This window comes from Triticum urartu, chromosome 7A (genome assembly GCF_056163025.1).
Source record: "Triticum urartu cultivar PI428250 chromosome 7A, HENAU_Tu73, whole genome shotgun sequence".
Classification (NCBI taxonomy): domain Eukaryota; kingdom Viridiplantae; phylum Streptophyta; class Magnoliopsida; order Poales; family Poaceae; genus Triticum; species Triticum urartu.
In genome coordinates this window covers 175194359-175209118 of record NC_141879.1, presented here as the reverse complement: position 1 = coordinate 175209118, position 14760 = coordinate 175194359, and the positions used below count along the sequence as shown (strand labels likewise).

At 46.1% G+C, this 14760-nt stretch overlaps 2 pseudogenes; one reads left to right on the top strand and one right to left on the bottom strand.

Moving 5' to 3' along the window:
• LOC125518588 (anthranilate O-methyltransferase 1-like) overlaps positions 1-14760 on the top strand; it is a 97740-nt pseudogene that overhangs the window by 45849 nt on the left and 37131 nt on the right.
• LOC147958847 (UDP-glycosyltransferase CGT pseudogene) lies at positions 4716-6472 on the bottom strand (annotated as a pseudogene).

The following is a 14760-nucleotide window of genomic DNA, read 5'->3' as shown; positions in this document are numbered from 1 at the left end:
CAGCTATCCTCCACACCACACGGAGGAGACGTACCCAAAAAAAAAATGGACATGCAAGGAACCAGCTGCCCACACAAAACGCCTAACCCACTGTCATCGGGGGCCCACACACTCTCCACACCCCACAAGGTGATTGCCAGGTCGGCAGGTAGGAGTTTGACTTGTACCAGTGTCTTTTCTATTTTTCATGTAGCATGGGGTTGTATCGAAGCGGGACTTTTATTAAAAGCATTAATAAAATATATGCAGCATATATATACAACGAATATGCAGATTATAGATATATGCAGCTTATGTACTACAAATACAGTCTGTGAATACAACAAAATAAATGCAGCTTATATACAACAATATATCAACTTGTGGCATACATGAGATATGCAACTTATATACAAAAAATATGATTCTAAGTGAGCAATAAAAATTGCAGCGATCTCTTCCTGCAGTTAGGGCATCTCCAACGCTAACCCGCAATCAGCTTCGTATCCATCCGCGAATCGGGGGACCAGTCCATGGACACAGATGCGGGAGCCAACCATCTATAGCTATCCGCATACAATTAAAACCGCATTGCAACAGGCTGGATGAAATTCAATCAAACTGGATGAAGTTCATTCAAGTTCTGTCACAATTTACATAAACAAACGATATTTCAGCCTTTTACTGGAAAAAAAATCGACAACTTCTACCGGACAACCACCTTGTACGCGTGGCTGCCCTGCCCGGCCGTGCCACCATCGCCGTACATGCCGCCGCCGTTGTCGTCGTCCCTCCTGCGGTGGTAGGGCGTTGGTCCGCCACGGCAGCCTTGTCCGACCGCTGTCTGCCGGTCATGGAGGAGCCACTGCACCTCCTCCTGCGTGGCATCAATGACGGTCGGTGCATGATCTGGGCCGGCATGAATGCGGCGCGGGAAGCGGCGCATGCGTTAGATGGAAAGCACGAGACATGAGGGTTTTTTGGATGGGTCAGGGGAGTCAGAAGAGGGCGAGGTAGGGGTCCTGACATCTGCAAAGACCACCCCAGTATGTCTCGAGTTTGCGGGAAAAAATGTGTCAAACCGGTCAGCGGAGCGATACAGGCTAGCGTTGCGAAACACATCTGGACCGTGTTGTCCAGTCGGATACAAACGGGTTGAGGGTTCGCGTTGGATATGCCACAAATTGGGTGGCCAAAAAATAATCTAAGAGCATTACTAGTAGAACCCTCAAACCCTCACTAGCGTTTTAAGGGTCCAAAAATGATTTTTTTGTGCACTTTTACGGGTTGAAAAACAGGGGCAAAGATTAGAACCCTCAAACCCAATCCTTATAACGGAATATTCCCCATGAACGACACTGTCGTTGCCCGCGGGAGGTCGACGGGGGCGACTAGCAGCGGCGGTCGCGGGCGTGGGCGCGGGAGTTGGGAGGATTTTTTCCCTCCCGCGCGAGGATAACCGTCAAATGAGGGTTGGGGTAGGTTTTGCTTCCCAACCCTTACTTTTGAGGATTGGGAGAGGGTTTGAGGGTTGGACCTTTAAAAAAATTTAAGGATTTGAGGGTTAAGGGGTTCTAGTCTACGGCTTTTTTTCGACGAAAACTGTAAAAAAACAGTTATTTTTGGACACCGATAACAGCCGAACGTTCGGTCTGGGGAGGCACCAGTCCGAACGATACGTTCGGCAGGGGAGTATCGATGGATCGAACGATTTCGTTCGGTGCGAACAACCCCTCAGCCTGAACGCCTGCGAGACAGGCCCAATAGCTTCCCGGGCCAAACAAAAAGGACCCTGATATCTCCCGACCCCCACCGAACGAGTCGTTCGTCACGCGGGGGGGGGGGGGGTTGATTGATCGAACATGTGTGTGCTCAGCCCGAACACCATCACTTTAGGCCCTTTTTTGCGTTGAAATAAAAGGAAAATAAAACCCAGTTTACCCAAAAACTAAGAAAGCCCACTTTTGGGTGTGAATAATAGAGGTCAGATTTGCCATACTCTAAAAAAATTGAAATGGTCTAAAAATAATTTTGTCATCATAGATAGAAAATAAGGAACAAGATGCTACTAAAAAATCACTATGGGTTGAAGCCAAAAAATTTGCCATAATCTTTATAAGCAAAATTTGCCATGGTGAAAAAGAGATCTTTATGTGCAAATGGCAAAAAAGAAAAAAAAATCATGGCAATGTTGCATCTCTACCATGATGGCAAGAAATGTGGATTAAAAATTGTATGCTATTTTTACTATATAATTAAAGAGGCAAAAAATGTGGATGAAAAATTGCCATCATGTGACGCAGAAAAAAATGCACAATCTTTTGTTTAGTAGTAATTGCAATGTTTTGTAAAGTAAATGTACCATAGTCAATAGAAGCAAAAATTGCCATGAATGGTGGAAGAGGCAAAATTTGCCGTGGATGTAAAGTATTTTTGCCATTGCAAAACTAAAAGTCAAACTTGCCATGCTCCAGAGAACTAAATGTGTCATGAGTGAAAAAAAGGTAAATTTGTCATGTATGTCACATAAAAATTGTCGTGGAACAAAAGGCTAATTTTTCCATGTTAATAAAGGTAAATTAAAATAGAAAGTAAAACTAGCCATGACAATAAAAGTTAAATATTGCCATGGGGATTTAGGTAGAATTGTCATGTTAATAAGGGTCAATTTACCATCGACAAATAAAAAAAGTAAAACTTGCCATGGCAATAAAAGTTAAATATTGCCATGAGGATTTAGGTAAATTTACTATATTAATGAAGGTATATTAGCCATGGCAAATAAATAGCAAAACTTGCCATGGCAATAAAAGTTCAATATTACCATGAGGATTTAGGTAAATTTACTATGTTAATAAAAACTCAAAATAAACAGTAAAACTTGCCATGACAATAAAAACTAAATATTGCCATGGGGACTTTGGTAAATTTGCCATGTTAATAAAAGGTAAATTTGCCATGGCAAATAAATAGTAAAACTTGCCATGGCAATAAAGTATTAAAAATTTCCATGGGGGATGTAGGTAAATTCGCCATGTTAATGATGGTGAAATAATTAGTAAAACTTGCCATGGCAATATTTTCCTTTTTGTGTTGTTTTGGACAATTTAAGGAATTACCGCGACAATTTAAAACAATCAAAAGTTGCCATGGCAAGAAAGAAATGAATTTACCATGTTCCGAGAACTAAAATTGCCATGATTCGATAACTAAATTTGCCGTCTTCAAGAAAGCAAATTTGCTATGATGCGTAAACTAAATTTGCCATCATCAATTTAACTAATTTTTTTATGCTTACATGGCAAGAAGATAAGATTAGTTGCCATGGTAGAGTAAAATTGCGCCATGATCCAAATATCGAAAGTTGCCATGGCAAGAAAGCAATGAATTTTACATGATCCGAGAACTAAATTTGCCATGATTCGATAACTATATTTGCCATCTTCCAGGAAAATTTAAGAAAAAATATACAATGAGACAGCAAATTTAAGAAAAAATGTATAGTACAGTACATGTTTTAGTCCTGAAAACGTTCTCTCTAAACGAAAAGCAAGCTTTGATTACTCCATATCCCTTTTCAGTTTAACTATCTATGAAGTTGTTCAACGAAGATGACCACAAACTCTAAAAGTACCTTTCCCCACTACAGAAATTCAGCGCACATAGCCGATCAAATCTAGCTGCGAATCATTTATTTTCTTCTCAAAAACTCATAGCCTATCACCACTACAACAAAATCTATGGACATACAAAATGACATTCCGTCCTGGAAGAGTGGTAACGAAAAAACACAGAAAAAGTTGTTCTACGGAATCAATAACTCCTAGAAGCACTTGTTCTATTGGTTTCAGTTGACACATTCAAAACAAAATGGCCTAGTTCACCTCTGCCCAGCCGATTCACTTGTGATGTATGCATCGCTAGAACAGAAAAAATCGTAGAAATGGAACAATTCTGGGGCTGGGCATTACCAAGCAAAGCTCTGGCTAGGACACCGGCGCTGATCTCCAAGCACCCCGGCGGGAGCGGGGCAGCTCGCGTTCGTGACCATGTCGGGAAGCACAAATGCCTGGGGTGGTCCGATGTTGGGACCGCTGGAGCTCCTCGGCGCCGCCGCCTGCCTCGTCTCCGTCTCGCAACAATCTCCGGCAAGGACAGAGCAGCCCGCCCCATCTCCGCCGTGCGTCGTCCCATGGCTGGTCCGGTGGCGCTCCTCCGCGCAGACGCTGGCCTCGTCTTCGCCGCAACTTCGGCTAGGCCGCAGCGTCCCCAGCCGAACTTGGAGGGATGGCGCTGGCTGCGCCTCGGCACCGACGAGGAGTCTCACGCCGAGCGGCACCCCCCCCCCCCTCCCTATCTGATTGATATCTCAGTCGGCCCACCTCGTCGCCAGCGCATGGCCGCCTCCTCCGTGCCCCGCGGAGAAGTTTTGCTTGGGTGTGGACTGCGAGGCGAGAGGAGTGGATAAGGTAGTGCGCACGTGGGTGGGGGATGGAAACGTTCGGGGGCGGCGCCTGCTTTTCCGAACGAAAAAGGAGATGACGTGTCTGGCCTGACATGCTTTAAGATCTGTGTTATCATCTAACGGTCAGAAGGGCGTTCGGGGCGAGATGCTAAAAGACGGCACGTTCGGGACTTATTGATTCCGTTATTTTTAGGGGTTTGAGGGTTAGTGTTTTACTAGACTTGCTCTAAAGACTCCTTGACCCTATCCCTTTTTGGCCAAAACACCAAAATTATTAGAGAGTGGTGGTGCGTTCTATGACATATCACAAAACCCACCCACTGATACATACTCCGTATGGTCCGTGAAGCTTCTACACTACACTTGCGTACTGCTCGGGATGCGATCTTTAGTCAACTGCCAGCAGACCTTGCAGAGAAGTCGCCGCATGGCTCCACGATCCAGGAGAAGGCATCCATCCAACCTGATACCAAGGGCTGGGAGCCTGGGATCGTCACGTAGCGGTGCTTAGAAAGTGGTCGCTAAAACAGTCAGCTGAGCATGGCGAGGAACTCGTGCATGCTCCGGTAGCTGGAGCCGCCTGGGGCAACGGCCTTGGCCGCCTCCTCGCGCATCCTTGCCGCGCCTGCCGCAATCGCCTCATCGCCCATCACCTCCTTCACCTTCTCCCCTATCTCCGCCCCGCTCACCACCGATCTCTCCTCCGAATCCTCCTCCTGCCAGCTCCAGTGCTCCATCCACACCCCGAAGCCGCCGCTTCGTATCACCGTCGCGATTATCTTGTGGTCGCCCAACGTCGGCCATGCCAGCATCGGCACGCCGTACGCGGCCGCCTCCGTCACCGACCCCCACCCGGCGTGGCTCAGGAACAGCCCCACGGCCGGGTGCTTCAGGACCGCCTCCTGGTCCACCCACTCCTTGGTCACCAGGCCGCGCCCCTGCACGCGCCCCAGGAACCCGTCGCCCAGCACGTCCCTCAGCTCCGCCGTGTCCTCCCGGTCCAGTATCGTCGTCTTCACCACCCACAGGAACAGGCAGCCGCTCGCCTCCAGCCCGGCGCTGATCTCGCGGATCTGTTTCTGCGCGGCGGCGTTGCAGTTGCCGAAGGCGACGTAGACCACCGAGCGTGCTGGCTGCTCCCCGAGCCAGGCGATAGGCGAGCCCGCCTTATCGCTACTTCTCGCGGTGGTTGGCGTCGACTTGAGCGGGCCGACGGCGAACACCGGAGGGAATCCGGGAACGACCTTGCCGCCCCGCAGGCCAATGAGTGCCTCTGGCTCCAAGGCATCGAACGTGTTGATGAGGATGCCGTCTGCTTTGGCGATCTCGCGGCCGTTGACGATGAACTGCTTGGTGAAGAGGCCGTCGGGGTTGCGCAGCACCCGCGGGCAGTGATCGAACGGGAGGCGTCGAACGCCGGGAACGTCGACGTCGCCGACGAGGTGGTCTGCGTTCGCGCCGTCAAGGTAGACGGGGAAGTAGGCGAGGAATGCCAGCACGGTTGCGCCGGACGTGAAGAGGACGTGGCATGGAAGCTTCAGCTCGTTCTTAGCTACGGGGATAACCTCGGAAGCCAGGGTGACGTCCGTGATGACGGCCGACGCGCCCGGTGCGGCGGCAGCGATGAGCGGGCCGAGGAGATGGGCCGAGCGGCGCAGGGACTCCCACCGCAGGAAGAAGGGCTCGGTGTCCGCAAAGGCGGCGGCGTCGAACGGCAGGAGGTTGAAGTCGATGCGCCGGATGGCGGGGAAGGCGGCGAAGAGGCCGGCGAAGTGCTCGGCCTCGGCTTGCGAGACCGTCGGGAGGGCGGTCACGACGGAGATGTCCACGCCCATGGTGGCGACGGCGGTGATGAAGCGGGTGAAAGGGAGGAGGTGGCCCATGCCGGCGCTCGGGACGAAGACCAAATGCGGTGCGCCGCTGCCCTGGTTGCCGGAGCTCGGCATCGCCGCGGGAGACATTCGCAAGCAGTCGGGTTTGTGACTGAGAGGAGTGTGCACTGGCGAGTGTTTGTTGTCTCGTCTGAGAGGAGTGGGCAAAGCAATTAGCGGCCGGTTCGATTTATAGCGGGCTTGCACCATCGTTGGGAGTCCGGAGGAGCTGCATGGGCGAACGCTTGCATGGTCGGCACGTGTAACGGGCCTGCTTTGCGTGAGACACCAGAGAGTACCCGAAAGTGGAAAATCTACCGTTAACGGTACCTACCTGTACATCTGGTACCGTTCATCTTTTTTTTTTTGCGGGATGGTACCGTTCATCTTAGCACCAAGATCAATGTGCTGAGTACATAAAATACAGCAACACTGGCATGCATAGGTCAGATGGTTGTTAGGAAAGACAAGAGGAGTGCATGGATGGGCGGCTGACTGCATACACAAGACTCTCTCCAAACAGAAGGCATTCGGGTTTTTTTTTTGGCGGCGATATTTTGAATTGCTCGTAATTTCTTAACCAAAATTTAGTTTTTGAAATGTTTAAATATTTGAATTAAAGGCGATATGGCATTTAAAACAAGACATATGTTGGATATATTTTGAAAAAGTTCTAAAAAAACTGATTTCACTCATAGTTTAAAAAACTGGGCTGGTGATTGAACCGGTGATGCTGCCGGTTCAGATTTTTACTGGTCAGACCGTTGGTTCAACAGTTCATTTCCTTGTTTTTTAAGCCAAAAAATATGTAAAAACAGGTTACTAAGTTTCTATCATTTGACACCTGGGATTGGTTGTTGGGCCAAATTGGCGACGTCGGCCTGTTTCCAAGCGCCGAAGAATCGATCTCGGCTGCTGCAATTATTTTTCCTCTTTCCCAACAATGCAAAAGTGTGCTACCGGTTAGCTCGATCGGATTTGTTTGATCCATTTGCAGAACGACCTAATTAGCTTATAAAGCTGTTGAGGCCGTCGGTTCCTGGTTTTATCCAGTCCAACCAACGGTCCGGTCAAGGTTTTTAACAATGATTTCACTAATAAAAAAAGGTTTCACACATTTCAAACAAATCATTTTGCAATTTGCCAAAACATATTTCATTCATTTAAAAAAGATTTCAATCTATTCACTAACTAAAAAAAGTGAAACATTATTTTAAAACATATTCACTTATTTCAAACCACTAATTTTACTTAGTTTTGAAAATAATGTCACTCATTTCAAAAACTGATTTCACCCATTAAAAGAAGTTGATTTCACATAATTAAAAAAGCACTGAAACGTACTTTTTGAAGACGAACAATTTTGAATATTTGAAATAATTAGTTTCACACAATTAAAAAATCAGTTTCAAAAAATGATTCCAATTGTTTTCAGTAACTAATTTAACTCATTTCAAAAAATAATCCACTCATTTAAAAAATTGAATTCAATTATTTCAAACAACTTATTTTGACCTTCTCCAGAAACATATTTCACTCGTTTTTTGAAACCAATTTCACTCAGTGTCCGCAAGAATTTGTAGTAATATAATATGTTTCATGTGAGAAGATTGGTGAAAGTGCATCTTGATGGAATTTGAGTATTGAGGGATAAATTAGCATTCCTATGTAACTACGCTTGCATCACATAGTTAAAATATGCGAGAACATACATCTTTCAAATGTATGGGAGTGGATTAATAAAATTTACGTGAATAATTTGAAGAGGGGGGGGGGGTCCATAGCACTAAGATGGGAAGGCAGTTGCCGCCCTTGTCTGTTGCCCCTAGCCTACCATGGCGGCGTCGATTACTCGCTCATTTAGAATATGAGTTGATGAATTTTATGATAAGAGTGAGGGTTGAGAGTGAGCGTGATGGAAGTTTGGGTTGATCTGCTTAGTTACAACTAACTGAGCAGGATAATTTAAATTGCATTCATCAGTGATGGTTTTACAACAAATTACATGAGCGAGCGGGTCATATTTTTTTCATCAAGTCATACAACTATTTTGTTTGCATAGAAAGGTAAATACATTGCTTGATTTCTTCAAGTGTTAATAACAAAACTTTTTTTGGTTAGAACAGTAAATGCATTGGTTGACTGCTTCAAGAGTTAATAATGGATAGGTGTCGTATCAATTGCATGCCCAACATCGGATATCATATTTTTATTTCGTGGTAATACACGACATTCAAATGTATGTTACAATGTGGCAATGGCTCAGAAGACATCGGGTCTGCCTTCTTGGCTTGGGGGCATAACGGAAGGTGCATGCCTCCTCTCCATTAATGGCGTTGGTGGATCAGCACGAACACGGGGGAAAGGATAAGGGCAGAGTGCGGAACAGTTGGCGTCATCCAGTTTTAAAGGAGGGAGGTCTACATGGCAAAGGTGGGGTGGGCGTCATCCGGCTTTAAAAGAGAGGGCTCCAGCGAGAAATGATCCGCTTCGGCGGGAAACCGAGCAGGAAGTGTAGGGTCCGGTAGAAAAAGAGAAGGGTACGTCGTGGGGGTGGAGTTTTTTGTGTTAGGGTGCGCGCTGGGGATAACAGGGTTAATAGTCTGGACAAGCATATTTCTCCCCCACATATGGGCTGAATTTGTGGAAGCCAGACAATTGAGTTTTGGGGAGCCCAATGGGCACCCGATGATGTCCAAACATGCTCAAATGTATGAGGAAGAAATGAGCCTTGACCTTCGAGACCTTAATGATTTTTTTGATTCATTTGTTTACAATGAAGCTCATGTAGCAACACACCGGTGATGTACTAGTGTATGCATATATAGGGGAGATCTCAACTATCTCTTTGGCTTGCTTTCACAGTCGCTACAATCTCTTGTAAATAAGAGTAGACTGTGTCAAACTGGATGTGAATTTGATGAACATGGTCCACACACATCTCTTATGAATAGAGAAGATGAGTGAAGGCAAAGCCAAAGGTTTTCTGAGGATGAGCACGACACCTTGTGGTTTGAGGACCGTGTATTTGTGCCCAATAATGTCGAGATCGGGAAGTTGATATTACAGGAAGCTCGTGACTCACCATACTCGATACACCCTGGAAACACCAAGATGTATTTGGATTTGAAGGAGCGTTTCTGGTGGATTAGAATGAAGAAGGATATTGCCGAGTATGTAGTCATATGTGATGTATGTTAGAGAGTGAAGGCAGAACATCAAAAGCAAGCAGGATTATTACAGCCTATGCCGATACCCGAATGGAAGTGGGATAAGCTTGGCATGGACTTTATCACCGGATTACCCAGGACCCGATCAGGATATGATTCTATCTGGGTAGTAGTGGACCGCTTGACCAAAGTAGCTCAATTTATCCTAGTGAAAACCACATATACAAGTGCGAAGTTGGCCAAGATATACATGACCAGGATCATATGTCTGCATGGAGTTCCGAGGACCATCGTATCAGACAGAGGAACACAGTTTACTTCAAAGTTTTGGCACCAACTGCACCAGACGTTGGGAACCAAGCTGGAGTTCAGTACAGCTTTTCATCCGCAGACAGATGGACAGACTGAGAGAGTCAATCAGATTCTGGAGTACATGTTGAGAGTTTGTGCACTAGATTATGGGTCTAGTTGGGATGATAATTTACCCTACGCGGAGTTCTCATACAAGAACAGCTACCAGGCCAGTTTGAAGATGGCACCGTTTGAAGCCCTGTACGGAAGAAGATGTCGAACACCGTTGATGTGGAATGAAGTTGGAGACCGCCAGTTGTTTGGACCGGATTTGATTAAGGAGTCCGAGGAGAAGGTTAACCTGATTTGAGATAGACTGAAGGTAGCTCAGTCCAGACAGAAGAGTTATGCAGACTCGAAACGCAAGGAGGTAGTCTATGAAATCGGAGACAGAGCATATCTGCGAGTGTCACCTCTGCGAGGAGTTAAGCGTTTCGGAGTTAAGGGAAAATTAGCCCCGAGATTTGTAGGACCGTACCGTGTTTTAGAACACATGGGAGAGGTTGCCTACAAGTTGGAGTTACCTGAAGGACTATCAGGAGTTCACGATGTGTTTCACGTTTCCCAGTTGAAGAAGTGCCATGCTGAGATGGCCGATATTCCTCTAAGAGATACAATGCCCCTGGAAGCAATCAGTTAGACAGTGATTTGACATATGAGGAGAAACCAGTCAGGATTCTTGAATTTGCCAGTCGAGTTACCCGCAGCAAGGTTATCAAGTTTTGCAAAGTTCAGTGGAGCCACCATACCGAGGACGAAGCCACTTGGGAAAGAGAGGATGATCTACGCAAAGACCACCCATACCTATTTTCTAGCCAACCCAAATCTCGAGGGCGAGATTCATCTTAAGGGGGGATAGGTTTGTAACATCCCAAATTTTCAATTTGGAATGTTATACATAGGTCATTCATGCATATCATATTTTATTGCATTTCGTTTTGTGATCCTCGAAATCCTAAGCAACTCAAGGACCCTCGGAGAGAGTTGGGGATTTTCTTAGTTCTCATATTTGAACTTTTCTCAAATATTGAAACCAGGATCACTTTGGTTTTAATTATTTTTCTCCCCGAAAATATTTCATATTAAAATCAAATGAGAGGAGATAATATGACTTCTCCAAAATAAATGAAATGTTTGAGGAAAAATATTAAAATATATTTGTATTCTTATTTGGGGTTTTATCGCTATTTTATTTGGATTAGGAAAAAAAAGCATTTTTCAAAGTTGCTTTAGAGGCCCAAATATATGTTCACTTTGCCCGCTATATTTTTAGAGGACGGGGAAAGTTTATTTTAGGAATTTTGGAGTCTGTTTAGTATTCCTTTTAATCGTTTTTCTACGCGTCGGAATATTTTTTTAAAAAAAGGTGCGAACCGACTTACCGGGCCATGTCCAGCTAGGACACTTAGCCCGGGGCTTTATAAGCCGCGCCCCCGAGGCCCGAGGCCCAAGTCGCCCCAGCCCCCGAAACCCTAGCGCCGCGCGCCGCCGCCCGCCGCGCCGCCGCCGACCCCGCTCGCCGCCGCCGCCGCCTAGCTCGCCGCCGCGCCGCCTTGCCGCCCCGCGCCCGACCCGCCGGAGCCGCGCCGCCGCCGCACCGCCGTCCGCCGCCGCCGGTTTTCTTTCGAAACCCTAGATCTCGTTTCTTTTCTATTAGATCGGTTTTTCCTTCAATTTGTTTATTTTGCGGACGTTCATTCGTACGTTCGTTTCAACGGACGCCGTTCATCCGTTAGTCGCAGACAGTGAACGTTCGTTCGTTAGCCTGTTCGTCAGTTTTTCTTTTTCCAGGGTTTTCCGCGATTATTTTCGATCGCGATTTCTGCCCTGATCTTAGTTTTAGTTTATCTTTTCGCTCGTTTATCGGAATCAGGCGATTCAAGCGCCTGGATCTTCGTCTCGAAGCCCTCTTTACTGTAAAATTTGATTTTAGTCCAGATTAGTAATCGGATCTTGTTTCTTTCGCTGCTTGAGTTTCGTTGCTCCGTTTGATTTGATTCTTTTTGCAAACCGGAGTTCTTCAGTTGACTTTCTGGCTAGATCTTCTTATTTGAGATTTACTCGTGCATCCTTGCTTGAGTGCTTATGTATGCTATTGTTTGTTTACAATAGAACACCCAGAGTGCGAAGTGTGCTACTACGAGTCTTTAGGATTTGCAGATCGTTAGCAAGGCAAGTAACACTTTGATCATACCCCTTTATCAACCAGTTTTATGCATTAGTTTCAACCTTCACACATTGCATGGGTAGGATCTCTTAACATGTGGGTCTGGGAAGTAGATGATGAGGTAGAACCTATTACCTGTTTTATTATCAAACCCATGGGAGTTACTTCTACGTTATGCTTATATTGCCATGCTATGCTCGTAGACGTGGTTTGGGTTTGAGTGTATCCATGACAGATGTGAGTTGTTAATTAATGGTTCAACTTAAGGTGACAACTTTAATACACATCTGGGTGGATTGCTTGTGGGCACCTGGAGAATCCAGTGTTGTCTTAGGATATCCTGAAGTACCCATGTGATCATCCTACGGTCCGCCACCCAAGCTCAAAGGGATCATAAGACTATTCATGCTAGAAACTTCCGTGTGCAACCACAAGCCATTATGGGCTCTGGCATAGTTGAGTAAGTTGCATGTGCTCTTGAAGAGGTGGACTAGCAGATGTAGGGGATTGTAGGTGTACCAGTCCGCCCGGAGTAGAGAGCAAATGCTTCTGAAAGATTGTGTCTCGGTCATCCGTTTCTCAAACACCATGTAGTGCGAGAAATCCAACGAAGGAGATCGAGTCTTATGGGGAAAAGTGTGCAAACCTCTGCAGAGTGTATAAACTAATCATGGTTAGTCGTGTCCCCGGTTATGGACATCTTGAGTATCTGGTTCTTGGATTATCATATGGATCTCATCACTCTAAATAAACTTTGTTGGGTTGATAATTACTTTAATTGGGATTGAGTTGGAGGAACCTTCTCAATACTGTTCAATTACCTGGATAGTTAAAAAAATTATATTCCTTTGTTGTAGGGAAAAATTGGCTTTTCGCAAAACATGTTAACCATACAGCCTCCACAAGCCATATATGCATGTAGTGATAGGATTTATCTGTTCATTACTCTCCTGTGTTACATTGCCAACATATCCATGTGCTGACCCGTTTTGGGGCTGCAACGTATAATGTTGCAGGCTTTTCAAACAAGGAGTAAGATGTGATAGGTCGTTTGTCATGCACTCAGCTATGCCGTTGGAGTTGATGGACTCACTTTATCTTCCAAGCCTTCCGTTGTTATCGTATTAGATGGCCTTAGGCCACATTTATTGTAATAAGTTCTCTATTGAGACATACGATATAATAAGTGTGTGATTTCCACTCTGTTATAAATCCTTCGAGTACTGTGTGTGTCAGCATTACCGATCCAGGGATGACACTGAAGCACAGAGACTTGACCGTTTGAGGTCGGGTCACTACAAGATGGTATCAGAGCACACGCTGAATGTAGGACACGACCACTAAGAAAAGCCATAGGCCACTCTTCTCTACTTATTTTTGACTCCTCTCCATTTTCTACTCTTTAGGATGGCGGACTCGAGGAACAAGTTTGCACAACCGGATGAAGACACACCTTTTGGACGACACTTGAAGGAAGTCACTAAGTACCTGAACATTGGAATACCAAGCTTCAGCGGGACCTATACCGCCACTTTACCAGAAGAGGAGCGCTGGATGATTCAAGTTCAAGTTCCAGGAAGGACGTTCACACCAGTCACTAAACACATAGAGTTTTCCTTTGATGCACCCACCTGGAGTCTAGGCAAGAGTATGGCAGCCCACATTGCTATAGGACGCATCGGAGAAGTTTACCACAAGGAGCTTAAGGACACTATCTACCAGATATGTGGGCGCCGAGATGAGCAATGGGAGATGATCAACACCAGGAAGGACAGGTCCATTGCAGCATTCATACAGGAATTAAATCATCACATTCATCGCCAGGAGAACTAGATGTGCGCAAGCATGATAGATTTGAAGAAGGCGATGATCAGGATCACGGAGCTAGAAGAGGAGCTTAAGTCTACACGCGATGGATATGAGGAGGAAATGATGATACTCGTGGAGAGGAATGACGACATGACCAGGAAGCTAGGAGTTTTTATGAGAGACCACGCGCCAGGAGGAGAAGACGATGAACCCAAGGAGATTCGTCCTAAAGACTACATCATCATCGACGACACCGACTCTGACCCGGATAGTAGTGATGATGACTATGAAGACGAAGATGGAGCGGATATCATGGAGTCTTCCACCGATCAAAATTTCTAGTAGACCACCATACTATTAGTAGTACACCCCCCATGTAAATATTAGTAGTCCGAGCACTGTAACGATAGTTAGACCGATTGTATGCCCTTGCTTGATTGATTGAGTGATATGATATGATTGTGTTTGTCTCATGTGCATATGGGTAGTGTTTTCTCACTAGACCTCATTCTATTCTAATATCTTCCCCCTAAACCCATCAGATGCCTCCGAGATGTGACCCCGGTTTTGCTTTCCCACCGGAGCTCACTCAGTTGATCCAGCAACAGAATGCCTTGATGCAGTTGTTAGTTCAGAACCAAGGCAACAACAACAACAACCCACCGCCACCACCACCAGTTGATAACTTAGCCCGTTTTCTGAGGCTGCAGCCGCCGGTGTTTTCCAGTAGCACCGAGCCAATAGTTGCTGATGATTGGCTGCACAGGATTGGAAGAGAATTGACCACCGCAGGTTGCACAGATGCTGAGAAGGTGCATTTTTTGCCGCACACCAATTGGATGGTCCCGCATCCGCATGGTGGGAGAATTACACAACCACTTTTCCTATAGCCAATGTCACTTGGGAGCAGTTTCAGCAAGCATTCGGCACCGCCCACGTATCCACTGG